The 19,068-nt window shown below is 44.1% G+C and overlaps 1 long non-coding RNA gene and 1 pseudogene across 1 annotated transcript; one reads left to right on the forward strand and one right to left on the reverse strand.

Annotated features, from left to right (window-relative positions):
- Positions 1 to 3,427: 3,427 nt before the first annotated feature.
- Positions 3,428 to 6,243, forward strand: LOC139039000 (ribonucleoside-diphosphate reductase subunit M2 pseudogene; annotated as a pseudogene).
- A 342-nt stretch (positions 6,244 to 6,585) lies between these two features.
- On the reverse strand, positions 6,586 to 7,851 carry LOC139039001 (uncharacterized). Its single transcript, XR_011492099.1, has 2 exons — positions 7,626 to 7,851; positions 6,586 to 6,750 (listed from the first exon to the last, which is right to left on the reverse strand). It is a non-coding gene; the product is annotated as an uncharacterized lncRNA (long non-coding RNA).
- Between the last annotated feature and the right edge of the window lie 11,217 nt (positions 7,852 to 19,068).

Raw genomic sequence — 19,068 nt, forward strand, 5'->3', positions numbered from 1 at the left:
GACCTCCAGCAAGAAGTCTGCCCTGGAGCCTCTCAGGATGAGATCAAAGCTTTGTCTTAGCAGCCAGACCAGAGGACATCCACGCTGGGTTCAGGGCATTCTGGTCCTCACTGTGATGGGTCACATTAAAGAGCCAACCCCACAGCTTTTAGTGAAGCCTGATGAATTTGACATGTATGATTAGCTAATGTGGGGAATTATTATTGTCCAGTTGATGTGGTAATTTGTCTACCAAACTTCAAAATTATAAACAATGGTTTTCTGGGGAAAGCCTCCTGAAGCGTGAATGGTAAATGTTTACTGTAAAGAAACAAACACAAAAAACCCCCCAAAAAACCTGGATCTGGAAAGAGTGCCCTGGTGAATAAAATGAAAACCATGTGCAGACAGTCACATTGCTAAACTGACTAATTGTTTCAAAAAACGCTTCCAGCTCCAGCCTTGACGTTGGGCAAATTGGGAACACTGTACCAGACTTCCTGTCTAATACTTCCCTAGATTTCCTGGAATCCAGTTTGAAGCGCCGTTTCCCCTACACCTCCAAGGAGTTAAACCTTGGCTCTGCTCTCCGGTGACTAATAGGCACCGTGTGGCTCTGAGCTCAGTGAGAAAGAAACTGACAGTCGGCGTGGGAAGCGTGTGATTTCAGGGTTCTTGCAACACCTTTGAGGGGCATGGTGTGCGGGCATGAGGAGGATTGCCGTCGAGTGCCCTCAACTGCGTCCTTTAATCATCAATTCTTGGTTCTTCCTCTGAACTTTGCATGATTTTTAATGAAGATCTCCAACTCCTTTGGGGGCCTGATGTTACGGTGGTGTGTGTCACTCCCATGCAGAAGGATGTTTTAAACAGCAAACGAATTCCATCACTTTGAAAAAGAACCCATTTTGATTGAAAACAAAGCAGAATCAACTGACCTTATCAAATCACACTTGATGTGTGCTGGGGGTGGGGGGACATCGTCTTTCCCCTCTTGCTGTTTGCTTCCCGGTGAAAGAAGCCTAATTAACACAACACTCACTCTCTCTTGCTTACCTGGAAAGGAATAGTGGTTTAATAGGACTGTTGCCTTTCCCAGGAAAGTCTTCCTTTCCTCTTGAGAGTTCACACTGCTCCTGCATGGTGGGAAGGGGAGGCCTGTTCTGGCCCACCTGTCCATTGCTAAGTGGCCAGATTCTCAGATTCTGAGTTTGAGTACTGGGTAGCTCATGCTCATTCAGTTCAGTTAAGTTTAGCCGCTTAGTCGTATCTGACTCTGCAACCCCATGGACTGCAGCATGCCAGGCCTCCCTGACCATCACCAACTCCCAGAGTTCACTCAGACTCATGTCCATTCAGTCGGTGATGCCATCCAACCATCTCATCCTCTGTCATCCCCTTCTCCTCCCACCTTCAATCTTTCCCAGCATCAGGGTCTTTTCAAATGAGTCAGTTCTTCACATCAGGTGGCCAAAGGATAGGAGTTTCAGCTTCAACATCAGTCCTTCCAATGAATATTCAGGACTGATCTCCTTTAGGATGGACTGGTTGGATCTCCTTGCAGTCCAAGGGACTCTCAAGAGTCTTCTACAACACCGCAGTTCAAAAGCATCAATTCTTCAAGTGCTCAGCTTTCTATGCTCAGCTCAGTTGGACTATAAAGTCCAACTCTCACATCCACACATGACTACTGGAAAAACCATAGCTTTGACTAGATGGGCCTTTGTTAGCAAAGTAATGTCTCTGCTTTTTAATGTGCCATCTAGGTTGGTCATAACTTTTCTTCCAAGGAGTAAGCGTCTTTTAATTTCATGGCCGCAATCACTATCTGCAGTGATTTTGGAGCCCAAAAGGATAGTCTCTCACTGTTTCCATTGTTTTCCCATCTATTTGCCATGAAGTGATGGGACCAGATGCCATGATCTTAGTTTTCTGAATGTTGAGCTTTAAGCCAACTTTTTCACTCTCTTCTTTCACTTTCATCAAGAGGCTCTTTAGTTCTTCTTCGCTTTCTGCCATAAGGGCGGTGTCATCTGCTTATCTGAGCTTATTGATATTTTTCCCGGCAATCTTGATTCCAGCTTGTGCTTCATCCAGCCCAGCATTTCTCATGATGTACTCTGCATATAAGTTAAATAAGCAGGGTGACAATATACAGCCTTGACGTACTCCTTTCCCAATTTGGAACCAGTCTGTTGTTACATGTCTGGTTCTAACTGTTGCTTCTTCCTGCATACACATTTCTCAAGAGGCAGGTCAGGTGATCTGGTATTCCCATCTCTTAAAGAATTTTCCACAGTTTGTTGTGATTCACACAGTCAAAGGCTTTGGCACAGTCAATATAGCAGAAGTAGATGTTTTTCTGGAACCCTCTTGCTTTTCCGATGCTCACTGGCCTGACAATATAAGTCTTCCCTGGTGGCTCAGACAGCAAAGAATCTGCCTGTGATGCAGGAGATCTGAGTTCAATCCCTGGGTCAGGAAGATCCCTTAGAGAAGGGAATGGCAGCCCACTCCAGTATTCTTGCCTGGAGAATTCCATGGACGGAGGAGCCTGGTGGGCTACAGTCCATGGGGTTGCAAAGAGTAGGACGGGACTGAGCGACTAACACTTTTCTCTGAATATCAGCTGTACTAGTGATAAAGGGCATTGTTGGTCCTTGTCTAGCTTCAATTCAGTTCAGTTCAGTTCAGTAGCTCAGTAGTGTCCGACTCTTTGTGACCCCATGGACTGCAGCACGCCAGGCCTCCCTGTCCATCACCAACTCCCAGACTTCACCCAAACTCATGTCCATTGAGTCTGTGATGCCATCATACCATCTCATCCTCTGTCGTCCCCTTCTCCTCCTGCCCTCAATCTTTCCCAGTATCAGGGTCTTTTCAAATGAGTCAGTTCTTCACATCAGGTGGCCAAAGTATAAGAGTTTCAGCTTCAACATCAGTCCTTCCAATGAACATTCAGGACTGATTTCCTTTAGGATGGACTGGTTGGATCTCCTTGCAGTCCAAGGGACTCTCAAGAGTCTTCTCCAACACCACAGTTCAAAGGCATCAATTCTACGGCGCTCAGTTTTCTTTCTTTCTTATCTAGCTTACTGCTGTCTTATCTCTGACTTAGTTTAAAATTTGCAGAGAAAAGGGGATGACTGCCTCTTGGGAGCCTTCTCAAAGACCTCAACATTGACTGGAGACCTCCTGGTGGTTAGAAAAAGCTTTGTGTTGGGGTGAGATCCTGGCATTTAGATCCACATCCTGAATTCCTTAGCTGTCAAATGAGTAAAGGAGAGTTTACAGGTGTTCCTTGGAGTTGAAATGGATCCATTCAGAACTTGTTCATAGAATGCCTACTATGTGCCAAGGGCGATCAACATGGACCATCTGTTGTCACACAATTTATAATCTAGCTAGCGTGTATCAGAAAATTTAATGTTCCAAGTGAAATAAAACAACCTCAGAGGGCTCTCGGGACTGGCGCGCAACCCCACCGCACTGGCCTTCTCGTCACCATGCTCTCCGTCCGCGTCCCGCTCGCCACCATCGCTGACCCGCAGCAGCAGCAGCTCTCGCCACTGAAGGGGCTCAGCCTAGCGGACAAGGAGAACACTCCCCCTTCCTTCAGCGGGACCCGCGTGCTGGCCAGCAAGACCGCGAGGAGGATCTTCCAGGAGCCCTCAGAGCCGAACCCTAAGCTATCTGCCCCCAGTGTGGAGGACGAACCACTTCTGAGAGAAAATCCCCGCCGCTTTGTCATCTTTCCTATCGAATACCATGATATTTGGCAGATGTATAAGAAAGCTGAGGCTTCCTTTTGGACAGCTGAGGAGGTGGACCTTTCCAAGGACATTCAGCACTGGGAAGCCCTGAAGCCTGAGGAGAGATATTTTATTTCCCATGTGCTGGCTTTCTTTGCAGCAAGTGATGGCATAGTAAATGAAAATTTGGTGGAGCGGTTTAGCCAAGAAGTTCAGATTACCGAAGCCTGTTGTTTCTATGGCTTCCAAATTGCCATGGAAAACATACATTCTGAAATGTATAGTCTCCTTATTGACACTTACATTAAAGATTCCAAAGAAAGGGAATTTCTCTTCAACGCCATTGAGACGATGCCTTGTGTGAAGAAGAAGGCAGATTGGGCCTTGCGCTGGATTGGGGACAAAGAAGCTACATATGGAGAACGTGTGGTAGCCTTTGCCGCAGTGGAAGGCATCTTCTTTTCCAGTTCTTTTGCGTCAATATTCTGGCTCAAGAAACGAGGACTGATGCCTGCCCTCACGTTTTCCAATGAACTTATTAGCAGAGATGAGGGTTTGCACTGTGACTTTGCCTGCCTTATGTTCAAACACCTGTTGCACAAACCTTCGGAACAGAGAGTAAAAGAAATAATCGTCAATGCAGTTAGGATAGAACAGGAGTTCCTCACAGAGGCCCTGCCTGTGAAGCTCATTGGGATGAATTGCACTTTGATGAAGCAGTACATCGAGTTCGTGGCAGATAGACTTATGCTGGAGCTGGGCTTTAGCAAGGTTTTCAGAGTAGAAAATCCATTTGACTTTATGGAAAATATTTCACTGGAGGGGAAGACTAATTTCTTTGAGAAGAGAGTAGGCGAGTATCAGAGGATGGGAGTGATGTCAAGTCCGACAGAGAATTCCTTTACGTTGGATGCCAACTTCTAAGTGACCTGAAGATGTGCTCTTACCTTGCTGATTTTTTTTTTTCCTTCTCATCAAAAAAGAAAAAAATCAGCTACTTGAACCATATCAACGAGCTACACCATGAATTGTCCATCATGTTCACTAATGGCATCTTTAGCACTGTGTAGCTACCTCAAAATCAATCCTGTTAATGCTAGTGGGGTCACCTAGATGGAAAGTAGTCAAAAGCTACTCAGGTTCTTGAAAGATCTTGTCCGTGTTTGGGTTTTGCAAGCAGGCTAGCTGAACAGGACTTGCTTTGGCTCTTAACAGCCGCTTTCTTGGCCTCCAAGTGTAGGGACTCCAGCAAGTTTGATCCGGAAAGATTAAAGAGTAACTGCCACAAGACTGTAGGAAGACATCAGACTCACTGCTTCTGAGCAGATTTTAAAATTTACTTATGATTTGTATATAAAACTGGCACTTTACACACAAATAAACATAGCTTGAACTGTCAGGGTAAAGGCTTGATTTTACCTAAATTTTTTGGTTTCTGTACCAAATACAAAAGTATTCTATTTACCAATAGTGGGAACCAATTCAAGGTTTACTGGGTGACCAGAGTAGGTTAAACCTATGTAAACTAAGCATGTTAGTTTTCTTCTTTCCTTGAATGAATTGAATTGAAGTGCTTTTTTGACTCAATCCTGTGCACGCCTAGGTATTAGTATCAGCCAGGTGGTGCCCCCTGGAACACAAGTTGTGTCCTGTTGTAGAGCCCAGGTTGAGTATCTCAGGATAAGAGATGAGAGATCTCTAGGAACTAAAGTTCAGATCCAGGCTCTGTAGGTTACCTGGGTGTGTGGGAGGGGCTGTATCATTTAGTTTCTCAAATTGTATGTTCCTCAACTTCAAGTTAGTATGAAAGATCCTTGAAGAGTCTTCTTAGCAGGGATCCAAGATATAATATTAACATTGTAAGTTGGTTTTGAAATCACCCTTGAACGAAAGGACCCACCTATATAAGATCTTTCTCCTATTAAGTGGTAAAGGCAGGACTGAAATGTCCCCTCCTAAAAGTTGAGTGTTTATTCTGATTTTGTGAAATTTGTAAGTAGGTACTGTTGACTTAACCATTTATACTTTTAAGTTAGAAAAGTTTTCTACTATCTATGTTTTTTTAATATTATATCTGTAGTTTATACTTTGAAATAATTACCCAGTATTATTTTCCAGTTCATAATTGAGTAGTTACCATTCAGTGCAATGACTTCTAGGATTTGCCTAAACCTTAGCATCATCTACTGGATTCTTAAACTGCAGTAGAAAACTAGTGTTATGTGAATAATTAATACATGTTCCACTCAAATATTAATTTCAGAAAAGAAAGTATAAACTTAATTGGTATATTTAATAGGGCTGGTTTGAATGAATCTGCCTTTTTATTCCTTCCTCCCTCCAAAAAAGGCAAGATGTAATATGGAAGGAAATAAGTGACACCCATCAATCTCTCGGCTGTTTGTTAACACATTGTGTTGTGTGTTGGCTGACCACTGGCCTGTCCTGTTGTCAGTTTTCTTCATTGTATAAATGGTAAAATAGTCGATTTAAAATTTTCTGTAATATGGGATCCTTCTCTATCTTTTAAATTATTGTTGTAAAGTTAATCCAGATTATATGGTCCTTAAACTTAGGCAACACAAAAATAAACACTTTAGCTGGCATGGTCAGGTACAGGTGGAAGTTGGAAGCAAATTTTAGGATTCTACCTCCCATTAGCTGTGTGATACAAGCATTAACTTCCACCAATTAGGATCCGGTTTCTTCATCTGTTTAAAGGGAAACAGATTTTGTCTAAAACATCTCAAAATCCTAATATTGAGTACTGCACAAGTGTTCAGTGATTTCAATAAAACTGTTCTTGTGTCAGTTCCTTGTTAAAAAAAAAAAAACAAAACAACCTCAGAAAAGCTTAAGCAATAAAGGAAATTTATTGGCTCACTGGGGAGGCAGGCACAATTTGATCCAGGACTCAAACAACAGGTTCCATTGCTTGGTTCTGCTTTCCCTGGGAGGGATCCATTCATTTGTGGCCACACGGTCCACCCTTCCTCTCTCCTGGCAGCTTCCACAATGGCTGCAGTGGAAATAAGACATACCATTTACCATTTGGGCTAAGAAGAGTCCAAGTTTCCAACTTCCCTACACACTCTGGAGGTCCACTCTGATGAGACCTTTCTAGGTCATGTGCATGCATGCTAAGTCATTTCAGTTGTGTCAGACTCTTTATGACCCTGTAGACTGTAGCCCACCAGGCTCCTCTGTCCATGGGATTCTCCAGGCAAGAGTAGTGGAGTGGGTTGCTATGCCCTCCTCCAGGAGATCTTCCCAACCCCAACCCAGGGATCAAACCCTGGTCTCTTATATCTCCTGCATTGGCTGGCGGGTTCTTTACCACTAGTGCCAACTGGGGAGCAGGCCATTCCTAAAACAATGACTGGGGCTCAGTGTAATGGATGCATTTATGTACCAATGGGCTTAAACTCACTGAAATTCAGGGACCCTCAGTGCAGCTGGGCACCCAGGGTGAAGAACTGTGGGGTGTGGGGCATAGTGGGTGTCCAGGCAGCTGGGAGCAGAGCACCCCCCACAGTCTTGTGAGTGTGGCTTTGGGGGTTCCCGGAGGCAAGGTCTCAGGAGCCCCTTGGGCCTCTGGAGGGGTGGGAGGGCCCACCTACAGATGGGATGGGCCCAGGCCCTTCCTGGAGGCAGTGTGGGAGGGAACAGCCCTAGGGAGAGCTTTAGGCTTTGTGCCCTCCCTCCCTCCAGCTGTGGGTGTAAAGATAAAAAGAAAACTGAAAAAGAAAGAAAAATTGGGGGGACGGGCCTCTTAGGAAGAGAGGAGAGGCAGCAACCAATAACTGTCCATGATAGAAGGGAAAGGCCATTAATAAAGTAATTCTGCTCCGAGGGAACACTTCAGCTCACAGGAAACAGATATCCCATTTTCACCTGGCCAGTGGAGCAGAAGCCTCGGAATCGGAGATCTGGATTTCCAGTTCTGGGCAGGGCTCCTTTGCACAGCGGGAGGTTAGTAGACTGTGCTTCTTGGTCTGGCCCCTCAGGAGCTGCCCCTTCCGTCGGGTTCTTCTGCCCTGTGATCCCTTCTTTCTTTCTGGAAAGGAGGCTAAGGTGCTTGAGAGGACCAAGGTGAGAGCCGCAGAGCGCCTGTCGCTAAATAAACCTAAGCTGAGTTCGCCTGTGTTTGCTATTCTTTCTGATTTATGGACATCCGGCCAGCAGTTAGGGGTTAAACATTAGCCACCCTAGGGCAGACTAGCACCCCAGGAGACATGAGCCCTGAAGATACACAGGCCTTCAGCGTTGTTTGTTAATGTGCCTGTGCGTGCGTGCGAAGTCACTAAAGTCGTGTCCGACTCTTTGCAACCCCATGGACTGTAGCCCGCCAGGCTCCTCGGTCCATGGGATTCTCCAGGCAAGAAAACTAGAGTGGGTTGCCATACCCTCCTCCAGGGGATCTTCCTGACCCAGGGATCGAACCCGAGTCTCATGTCTTCTGCACCAGCAGACTTGGTCTTTACCATTACCGCCACCTGGGAAGCACATTTGTCAATGTGCAAGGTTCAAAAGATCTGTATAAAAGAATGTGTAACCCAAATGAGCTGAAAACAGACAGAAATGCCATCAGACATGCAGGGTAGGAAGATTACTAAGTACCCAGCTACTTCTCAAGAGGTCACAGTACTTGCCAAGTAACTCAAGAGTACCAGCAGCCCTGAGCAATCCTTCACCTCTTCATTCAACAAGTATTTAATGGGTACTTTCTATACAAGAAGCCACAGTAAGAACACATAACCAAGGCTGCCACTTCAATCTTTTTTTTTGGGAAAAAAGAAGTAATCTCCATTTGTACATAGGTAAATTATTATAAGAAACCAGATTACTATGTGCTGCATAAAATGAATTAAAGACCTACTTTTATACCAGAGACAGATCACAGTAAAATTAATTTCATTTGGGGTCAGATGTTGGAGACAGAGGGGGCCATGGCCAGATTTAAGTGAATCTTGGTTTAAGATAGAAACAAATTATAGAGTTATGTTGAAAGATTGTAATCAATGAAAGTCTTTTTTGGTCTCCCAAATGAATGTGACTCAGTCCTTTGAACACTAAACAGCAACAGTTTATTTGCACTTTTCTTATCGTTCTTATTCTGAATCTGTCACAGTCAATTATTTATTCATTCAATTCTTTGGTCAGTCTCTCACTGAAGATTTACAGAAGGCTTGTTACGCATCAAGTACAGTGTCGAAGACCAGGATACAAAGCAGAGTGAGACACGGTCCCTACCTTCTGGGAGCTCAGGGCAGAGGCATATAAAAAGAATAATGATAACATGAAAGGTGCCGTAACAGAATCATGTACTGAGTGCTTGGAGGTGAGGTCTTTAGAAAGGAGGTGACATTTGATCTTGAAGATAACAGGAGTTTTCTAGGCTGAAATTGCACGTTATCTGGAATGTCCGTTAAGGAAGGAGCCAGCATGGTATGTGAGGAAATGGTAAATAGTTTGGTATGGACAGATCTTGAAGTATGTAGGCAGAGTGTCAGAAGGGGAGGGTAAGAGATAAGTCACAAGAGTGTCATACATAGATCTTGCTGTAGGCATTGGACTTTACTTTTACAGATAAAAGGAATTTGTTGAAGGGCTTTACGTAAAAGAAGGACAATATTAGGTTTGGGCTTTAAAGAGACGTTCTGTCAGCAGTCTGAAGGAAGAGTTATTATGGGGAGGGTTTGGAGGCAAAGAAAACAGGGAGGTATTTCAACACCTAAATCAACAGGAGGTAAATAACAGGGAGGTGAGAAGTGACAAGGTCTTGATAGCTGAAACAAAGGAAACAGAATGGGTTCAGGGAAGAAGGGAGAGATTGATGCAACCAACAAGACCTGATAATTGACTGATGGGAGATGATGTGGGGAAGGAAGACGTTAAGGATGACTTAAGAAGTTGAGTCAGGAGCCAGGAGAGCTGAGGAAATGAGAGTTCCATTAAGTGCAGTAGGTAAAAGAAGAACAGGTTGGGAAGACAAATGACATACTGTCTTTAAGATGCCCACACGACATTCAGATGGGCAAGCCCCATGCGCTGTTGGAAATATCTGTCCAGAGTTTAGCCTAGAGATGGATTAAGGTTTAGATAGGTGCTGAGGCTATGGTATTAGATGGCATAGATCAGACCACTGACTGGCAAAGTTTTTGACATTAGTAGCTTGATAGTCCCTCAAACCCCTAGCATAGTACTTTGCATAAAGCAAGCAGTATCTAAGTAAAAATCTACAGAAACATACAAAGATACACCAGTTTGGAAATTGCTAGTAATAACTAGCTGCCCGGAGACCTCAAGTTTGAAGTCACTGTAATTTTGAAGGCTTATTTTAGGGTCAAATGGGCAATAAGAAGAGTACAGCTAACAAACTACTATATATAAAATAAATAAACAACAAGGATATATTGTACAGCACAGGGAAATAAAGCCATTATTTTATAATAACTTTAAATGGAGTATAATCTATAAAAATGTTGAATCACTGTGTTGTACACCTGAAACTAATATAATATTGTAAATCGACTGTATTTCAATTTAAAAAAAGAGTACAACTAGCATACTAATGTTCAAAGAGATACTAGCTTTCCCCCCCAATTCCATTAAAACTTCTATTATCACCCTGTGTAGTATATCTTGGCATTTGGTCTTGCAGAGAAGATACAGGGTTAATACTATAAAATGAAGAAGCTGGGGAAGTATAATTTATCAGAATAGGGGAGTTCAGTAGCAGTTGCTGGAACACAGAAATTGGTGTCAATGTGTTTGACCTTCAGCAAAGTCATTCTGAGGGCAGCTTCATGGTGTTTGAGGAACTAAGCAATGTCTTCATCAAATGTCACACAATGTTACAGTTCTGCATTTGCTCATTCTTTCAACAAACACTGTTTGAGTACTTTGTACGCCCTAGACACCGTGTTAGGGACAAAAGACATCTTCCCATCCCTCAAAGAGCTCACAGTCTAGTGGACTTGGGGGTAGGAGGATGTAGAGAAGGGAATACAATTCAAATATACTGGGAAGTGCTCTGATAGCACTGTATGCAATTAAAGCAGAGAAGGACTACCTCACTCAGAGGGTGGGAAATGAGGGTGGCGAAATGGTGACAGAAATCTCTCCAGAAGAGATAACACCTGGGCTAGGTGATATAAGGAGAGGGTAAGGTTCCAGATCAAGGGGAGATCAACTGTAAAGGCAAGTGAAAGTGAGAGTCGCTCAGTCGTGTCCAACTCTTTGTGACCCCATAGACTATACAGTCCATGGAATTCTCCAGGCCAAAATACTGGAGTGGGTAGCCTTTCCCTTCTCCAGGGGATCTTCCCAACCAGGGATCGAACCAGGGTCTCCTGCACTGCAGGTAATCCTTTACCACCTGAGCTATCAGGGAAATAAAGGCAAGGAAGAACAGAATTCATTACGGTTGGACATAGACTACACGGAGGCAATGGTAAGGAATGAGCTGGGAGAGGTGGACAAAGACGTCATTAGGCCACTAGAAGCCCTTCTAAGGAGTCTGGACTTTTAGCTTGAAAGCAACAGAGCCACCGAAGGATTCTTATAGAGGACTTTTTTTTTTTCCTTATAGAGGACTTCAAAGCAAGTCTTTTGCTTTTGACATTTTTCTTACTTCTCTTTCTGTCCTCACCCCCTTCCTCTCTTCTCTCCTCCTTCCCTCCTCTCTCCCTTGTTCCCTCCCTCTCGCCCTTCCGTCCTTCTTCCTTCAGTCCTTCCCACAAGCCTGCTTTTGGACATTGCGGCTGATCTGGCCTGTATCTAAAGGATAAGGGCACAATTTATGATTTGTCCATGCTCGGGCTAGAGGACAAGGAATTGGAGATGCCTGAACCTTTGTTGGCAAAAGATTGACAGGATTCCAGAAATAATTCTTATCAGAGAGACTGTTACCTCCAAGGTGTGGACAGGAATCTTCACTGAAGAGAGGTCTACACTCTTGTTGCTTAAATGAGACTCCTGGCCTAGCAGAATCAACATCTCCTGGGAGCCGGTTAGACAAATAGAATTTCAAGCTCCACCTCAAACCTGAGTCAGAATCTGCATTATTAACCAGATGCCCCGGTGATTCCCATGTACATGCAAGTTTGAAAAGCCCCGATTTAAAGATAGGAAAACTGCTTAACTGGTAAATCCTGTTACCATGTTGCAATCTTAAGTTTTTTTGCATGGCTAATTGATATGTAATACATTTATCAGCCCCTATGAGTCTGATTTATGTCCAAAAGTAAACTCAGTCAGGGGTTAAACTGTTTGTACTTTACTAAACATTTCCAAGAAATCTCCTTAGAGCCAGTGAGGTTGAGATCCCTTGAGATGGAGGGCTTGCTCTCTGGCTGATGGGTGAAAGGTTCATTGTTTTTGTGCCATTGGGACAAAATATACATAATATACATTTACCATTTTAACTATTTTTAAGTGTACAATTCAGTAGCAATAAGTCCACTTACATTGTTGTACAACCATCACACCCATCTATCTCTAGAACATTTTCATCTTTCCAAACTGAAACTCTGTATCCACTAAACAATAACTCCCATTGCCAGGGCCACCAGGGAAATGAGGGTTCCATTAACTACAATAGGTAATAGAAGAACAGGTTTGAAAGGAAAGATAAGACATACTACCTTCAAGATACACACATGACCTTCAGGTGGGCAAGTCCCATGGACTGTTAGAAACATCTGTCTAGAATTGAGCCTAGAGATGAACCAAGGCTTAGGTAAGTGCTGAGGCCAGGAAATTAGATTCCTATGAGTGAAATCCAATATTTTGCTTTTGTGATTGGCTTTTTCTGCTTAGCATAATGTCATCAAGGTTCATCCATGCTGTAGTTTGTATCAGAATCTCCTTCATTTGGGGAACTTCCCTGGCCAAGAATCAGCTTCCAATACAGTGGTTGTAGGTTTGATCCCTGGTCAGGGAACTAAGGTCCCACATGCCCATGGGGCAACTTAAATCTGCAACTAGAGAGCTGCTTGCTGTCTAAGATCTCTGCAACTAAGGTCTCTGCAACTAAGATCTGATGCACCCAAATAAATGAATTTTAAAAAATTATATAAAAAAGAGTCCCCTCCCTTTTTAAGGCTAAGTAATATTCCATTCTGTGTATATGTTGTATTTTGTTTCCCATTTATCCATCAGTGAACATTTGGGTTTCTCCCGTGTTTTCGCTGTGGTGAGTAGTGTTGCTATGAACGTGGCTGTAGAAAGATTCATTCTGTGACCAGCATTCATGCCAAGCGTACAGCTCCCTATTTTCCCAGCTTATTCACATTATTTCCTAGTAGTGTGCCTCAAGGAACATGATAAAATTCACAGCTATTGGATGGTCTAAGTGAATTTTCTTTAATATGTCAAGCCTCGAGTCAACTCCTCATTAAGGAAAGGGAATTTGCTGTTGTTTGGAGCGAAACGTCTGTTCCATTTAGCATCTCTGTCTGGGAGCAATGGCCTCCTGGATATAAACGGAGAGCCAGAGCCAAGAAAGATATTAATTCGTAAAGCTCAAGTATTGATTTGGTGACGCCATTTTCTTCCCCGATGCTATTCCTATCAGCCCAAATTATCTCTGTGAGTATAGGAAGCATTTTTTCCCCAGTGTGCTGGGCAGCTGGTGACAAGCGCTTTGCTGATAGGCTCTGACAGAGATGAACAGTCAGCCCTGAGTTTGCAGCCCTGAAGCCAAGAGGCAGACACCCACCCGACAGACTCAGCTCCATCCTGATTTCAGGGACCTGTAACGGGGCTCAGACAAGGCGACGGGCTCTTGAGCTTATGGTGGAACTATTCTAAAAAATTATTTAAAGGGTTTAAAGAATTATTTAATTATCTAAAGAATTATTGAAAGTTGATCTCCTCATAAGCTTCCCTGGCGGCTCAGTGGTAAAGAATCTGCCTGCCAATGCAGGATACTCGGATTCGATCCCTGGGTTGGGAAGATCCCCTGGAGAAGGGAAAGGCTACCCACTCCAGTATTGTGGCCTGGAGAATTCCATGGACTGTGTATACTCCATGGGGTCGCAAAGAGTTATTTAATTCTTGGAACAATTCTGGTTTGCTGAATACGCTGCATGTGACAAGGAGAGGGTTACAATCACACCAGCTTATTCGGAAAATAAACACTGAAACTCTGGATTTCATCTTTGGTGCCATCACTTTTGCTTTGCAAAGTAAATCTAGATGTTAAGGCAGGGAAACCACTAAGTTCCCCATTTTCCTGTTAATTCCTGGCTTTCGAGGATGATTAACTTTATCGAGAAACTGTAAACACACTGGGCTAATCGTTTATGAGATCTGATTAAGAGCTTTACGGGGAAGATTTGCACCACGTTAGAGGCTCCAGCAATTTGGGAGAGTGTACATGTAAGGAATTTCCTTTTACCCGATTATAAAAGTAGAGTTAGAAATCACAGCCAACTATCCTAGAAAGGGGTGAGGACCTGTTGCCTTTTTGAATCTGAAGGAAAAAATGTTTGCCTGTTGGTGAGAACCCTTGAAGAATTCCCATGAAAACTGTTAATTAAGCCAAAATTTGTAACATGAGATAAGATTAACTGTGTGTGCATCCGCAGCGACATGTGACGGGCTGGAAGGACCCAGGGAGAGTCAGGAGACCTGCATAAGATAATGAAGTATCTGGAGGCCACTGCCTAGAATTTACAATTTGCCCCTGCCCTCTCCTCTAGAAGGTCTTTCCCTGTCCTTTTCCTCTCCAATCATACATACTTAACAAAATTACACCACTCTGGGGAAGACTGCCCAGGGTGACCGCTCTCACCTGTAATCATTCTTTTGGTTGTTTAGTCTCTAAGTTGTGTCCAACTCTGTGACTCCATGGACTGTAGCCCACCAACCTCCTCTGTCCATGAGATTTCCCAGTCAAGAATACTGGAGTGGGTTGCTGTTTCCTTCTCTAGAAGATCCTCCTGACCCAGGGATCGAACCTGAGTTCTGTACATTGCAGGCGGATTATCCACCACTGAACCACCTGGGAAGACAATCATTGTCTTGCACCCTCTCAATATGTGCCCTGTGGGTCTCAGGGCAGCCCATATGGTGTTAATAACACATTCGTAAATGGTCATTTTCATTACATTTTTTGTATGTGTGGTTTGAGCTCTTACACCCATCTATAATCTCCTTGAGGTAGGGACTATTAGGGTAGAAAGAGGTGTTAGTGGTTTTGGTCTTTCTTCTAGAGTGCTCTAAAGCTGCCCTTTTCACCCCTGAACACTCATGGGAATCAACAGGGGATCTTGCTAAAATGGAGATGCTAATTCAGCAGGAATGGATTGGACCTGATAGTCTCTATTTTCAACCATTTTTCCAGGTGTTGCCTCTGGTTGGAAGACCACACTTTGAGTGGCAAAGCCCTATAACACTCAGTAAGATGTTTCAAAATAAACAAGTTCAACTTTCTATTAGGTGTAGTTTTGGGAAAATTCCTTTACTGAGGCCTGACCCCTTCAAGCAAAAGTTACCTCCCAATAAGGCCTTATCCTTTGATCACTAAGCTTTTCTCTAAACCAATTAGAGCCTGAGGACATGCTTTTATTACAGTGCAGTTTGGATTTGTGTTTAAACTCTAGGAATATGGGTAGTTTTAATGAAGTAATTTGAGAGCATTGGCGAGCGTTGGGTGTACATGGCCCAGCCCTGCCATGTAGGCCACTCTTTTTTTCATTTAAGCAAAATCCCTTTTTAAAAAAATATTTACTTAGTAAGTCTGGCTGCACTAGGTCTTATTGCAGCATACCGGCTCTTCGGTTGCCGGATGCAAACTCTTAGTTGTGGCTTGCGGGATCTAGTTCCCTGACCACGGACTGAACCTGGGCCCCCTTCACTGGGAGTGTGGCATCTTAGCCACTGGACCACCAGGGAAGTCCCTAGGCCACTTTTTTTTTTTTAATGTGGATCATGTTTTAATGTCCTTATTAAATTTGTTACAACACTGTTTCTGTTTTATGTTTTGGTTTTTTGGCATGTGGGATCTTAGCTTACCCCATCAGGAGTCGAATACACACCCCCTGCGTTGGAAGGTGAAGTGTTAACCACTGAACTGGCAGAAAAGTCTCCCTAGGCCACTCTTGATAAGAGTCACAGTGACGCTATCTGGTCCCATGGAAGGGAGCACATGCCTGCCCGCCCAGAGTGCTGAGAACTGCAACTCCCCTTCTGGGATAGGGGCCCTCACTTTTCTCCCTGATGGCTTAGGTCAGCAGAAGCAGAAACAAAGCTCACTTGTGTTTACCTGTATCCAGTAAGTCTCTGTTTCCTATATAAAGTCTTGCTCTGTTACAGGCAAAATGCCCCTTTTCATTTCACCTTTGAAATGAGGAAAATCAGTCTTTATTTCTAAGCAGAACTCAATAAATGCTTTTTAACCAGAGGGACAGATCAGAAGGATAAGCTGACACCACTGAAACTGCAAAGACAGCTAGGACAAGTCAACTCTCTTGAGACCTCGATTTACTTGTCATAAAATCAAGCTGTTGGTCTGGAAGATTCTTGCTGCTGCTGCTAAGCTGCTTCAGTGTCCGACTCTTTGCGGCCCCGTGGACTGTTGCCTGCCAGGCTTCTCTGTCCATGGGATTCTCCAGGCAGGAATCCTGGAGTGGGTTGCCATTTCCTTCTCCAGGGGATCTTCCCGACACAGGGATCGAACCTGCATCTCTGCATCTCTTATGTCTCCTGCATTGGCAGGCAGGTCCTCTACCACTAGCACCACCTGGGAAGCCGGGAAGAATCTTACCATTCCGTAAAGTGTGTAATTCTAATCAACATGTCAGGGGAAGGCACAGAAGGAGACAAGAATTCCACACCTGGCTTTTTGAGAGCAGAGCGTGACTGGGCGCCTCCTGGCTCTTAACCGCTGCCTGATCTCAGCCCAAAGGCTTGCCCTGATATGGTGCTAAGTTGCCCCATCCTACAACTGGGTGCCTCGCATCTGCCAGCCTGTTGTGGGAAGACTGGAAAGACATGCCCTGTGCTGCCACCTAACGGTTCAGCTGCTATCAAGGTGATACCTCAGCACCATTTGTTTCAGTTCAGTTCAGTTCAGTCACTCAGTCGAGTCCGACTCTTTGTGACCCCATGGACTGCAGCATGTCTGGCCTCCCTGTCCATCACCAACTCCCAGAGCTTACTCAGACTCATGTCCATTGAGTCGGTGATGCCACCCAACCATCTCATCCTCTGTCATCCCCTTCTCCTCCCGCCTTCAAGCATCAGGAAAGTAAACCATTTGTTTGCTGTAGTCTTTAGGCCCTTACAATCCTTCATCTATGAGAGTGTAAGAAGAGAGAATAAAAATAGAGTACTGCCAGGTGCCACCTCATTCAGGGAATCAAGAACTGACTGTAAGAACTGTGAGGGCTTTTTAAGCTTTGTAATTTCCTCCTTGTTGTTATTTCCTGTGTTTCCCTGTAGCGATTAGCAGTAAAACTCTAAAAACAAAAAAGGGCCACAGTGTTTGTTTTCCAGGGCAGAGAGGAAGCAGGGAACTGGGGAGACTGCCCTCCAGGGTTTGAGGTAAACAGCTCCAGGGGATGGAGGGGGTGGATGGGGCCCAAGAGCTGAAGGGAAAGCAGGTTGAGTCTTCAGGCTGGTTTGAAAAAGGAAAGGGGGAGTGGGAGAATGAAGCTGCCTTCTAGCTGGAACGAAGGTAATGGTCTTGAGAGCATTGCTGTTCTCTTCTGTTTTGTCTTCAGATGCACCAGTCTGTTTTCAAGCCAGGACAATGAAGTAAATGTATAGCTAGTGTTGTAATTCAGGGAACTTTGTAGCAAATGATATTCCTCAGCAGTAAGGATCCTAGATGCAAATGTTGCAGAAGGGCTAGGAAGATGAAGCACCTGGATGATGCCAGCCTGGGGGTCAGGCTATAAGGAACAGTGGGGACTGTGGTAACTGGAGGGCACTTACCCCATCCGAGAAGGGAATCCACTCAGCCACAAGTGGTTATGGCCTAACCAAAACGTGTACCTGTAATGCCTGATCTTTCCAATTTTAAAGAGAAGCTGGAAATTTGAATTATTGTGTGAAGTCCCCTTATTTTAAATGTTGGCAGCTAATGCTGCTTTGAAAACAAACAGCAGCATTGTGTGGGCCAAATAAAACATGTTGGTGAGAAAAGCTGGACCCAGAGAAATTTGCATTCTGGAACCTCAAAGCACTAACATGATGCTGTCAAGGCATGTGGTCTTTTGTCAACAATAGCAAACAAGCAAATACCAGATAAATTGGGGAAGTATAAAATGCTTTGTTTTTAGACTTTGTTCATCTGTTAATTTTTCAGATCCAGCTGAAAAGTCTTGAATGTATTCGTTCAATAAACCAGGAAGCATTTGTTGAGCACTTAATATGTGCTAAGTAATGATAAAACTGTTTCTGTGAGGGGCTAGAGAATAAATATTTTAGACTTTGAGGGCTGTATGGTCTCCCACAAAATTATTCAACTCTGCCAGTTACAGTCACAAAGCAGCCTTAGACTGTATATAAACAAATGGGTGTGGTTGTTCTTAAAAAAACAACAGAAACTTTATTGACAACAGGCAGCAGTTGGCCCATAGTCCATAGTTTGCCAATCCTTGATCTAGAGTATCTGAGAACTTGTAGCCTAAGGCAACAGTTTTCTTTCTTTTCTCTTTCTTAAAATCTTTCAGTTGCACCATGTGGCATCTTAGCTTCCTGATCAGGGATCAAACCTGTGCCCCCTGCATTACAGGGCAAAGTCTTAACCACTGGACCATCAAGGAAATCCTAACAGTTTTCTTTAAGGAGTCTGACTTGCTTATGCTTTACTTTTTAAGACCAGGGTTTAGGGTATTATCAATATGATTTTAAAGATATTTTTGTGAGATGCTCCACATAGCTCTCTATTATCATTTAGCAGAATACAAACGATCATAACTATTCTGTAAACACAAGCAAAGTGAAGTTGCTCAGGTGTGTCCGACCCTTTGCGATCCCATGGACTGTAACCTACCAGGCTTCTCCGTCCATGGAATTTTCCAGGCAAGAGTACTGGAGTAGGTTGCCATTTCTTTCTCCAGGGGATCTTCCCGGCCCAGGGATCAAACCCAGGTCTCCCACACTGCAGGCAGACTCTTTAGCGTCTGAGCCGCCAAAGTCGCCCAGTCGTGTCCAACTCTTTGCGACCCCATGGACGATAGAGTCCATGGAATTCTCCAGCCCAGAATGCTGGAGTGGGTAGCCTTTCCCCTCTCCAGCGGATCTTCCCAACCCAGGAGTCGAACTGCGTTGCAGGCCGATTCTTTACCAACTGAGCTATCAGGGAAGCCCAGTAAACATA

The sequence above is a fragment of the Odocoileus virginianus genome, chromosome 17 (genome assembly GCF_023699985.2).
Source record: "Odocoileus virginianus isolate 20LAN1187 ecotype Illinois chromosome 17, Ovbor_1.2, whole genome shotgun sequence".
Taxonomy (NCBI): Eukaryota; Metazoa; Chordata; class Mammalia; order Artiodactyla; family Cervidae; genus Odocoileus; species Odocoileus virginianus.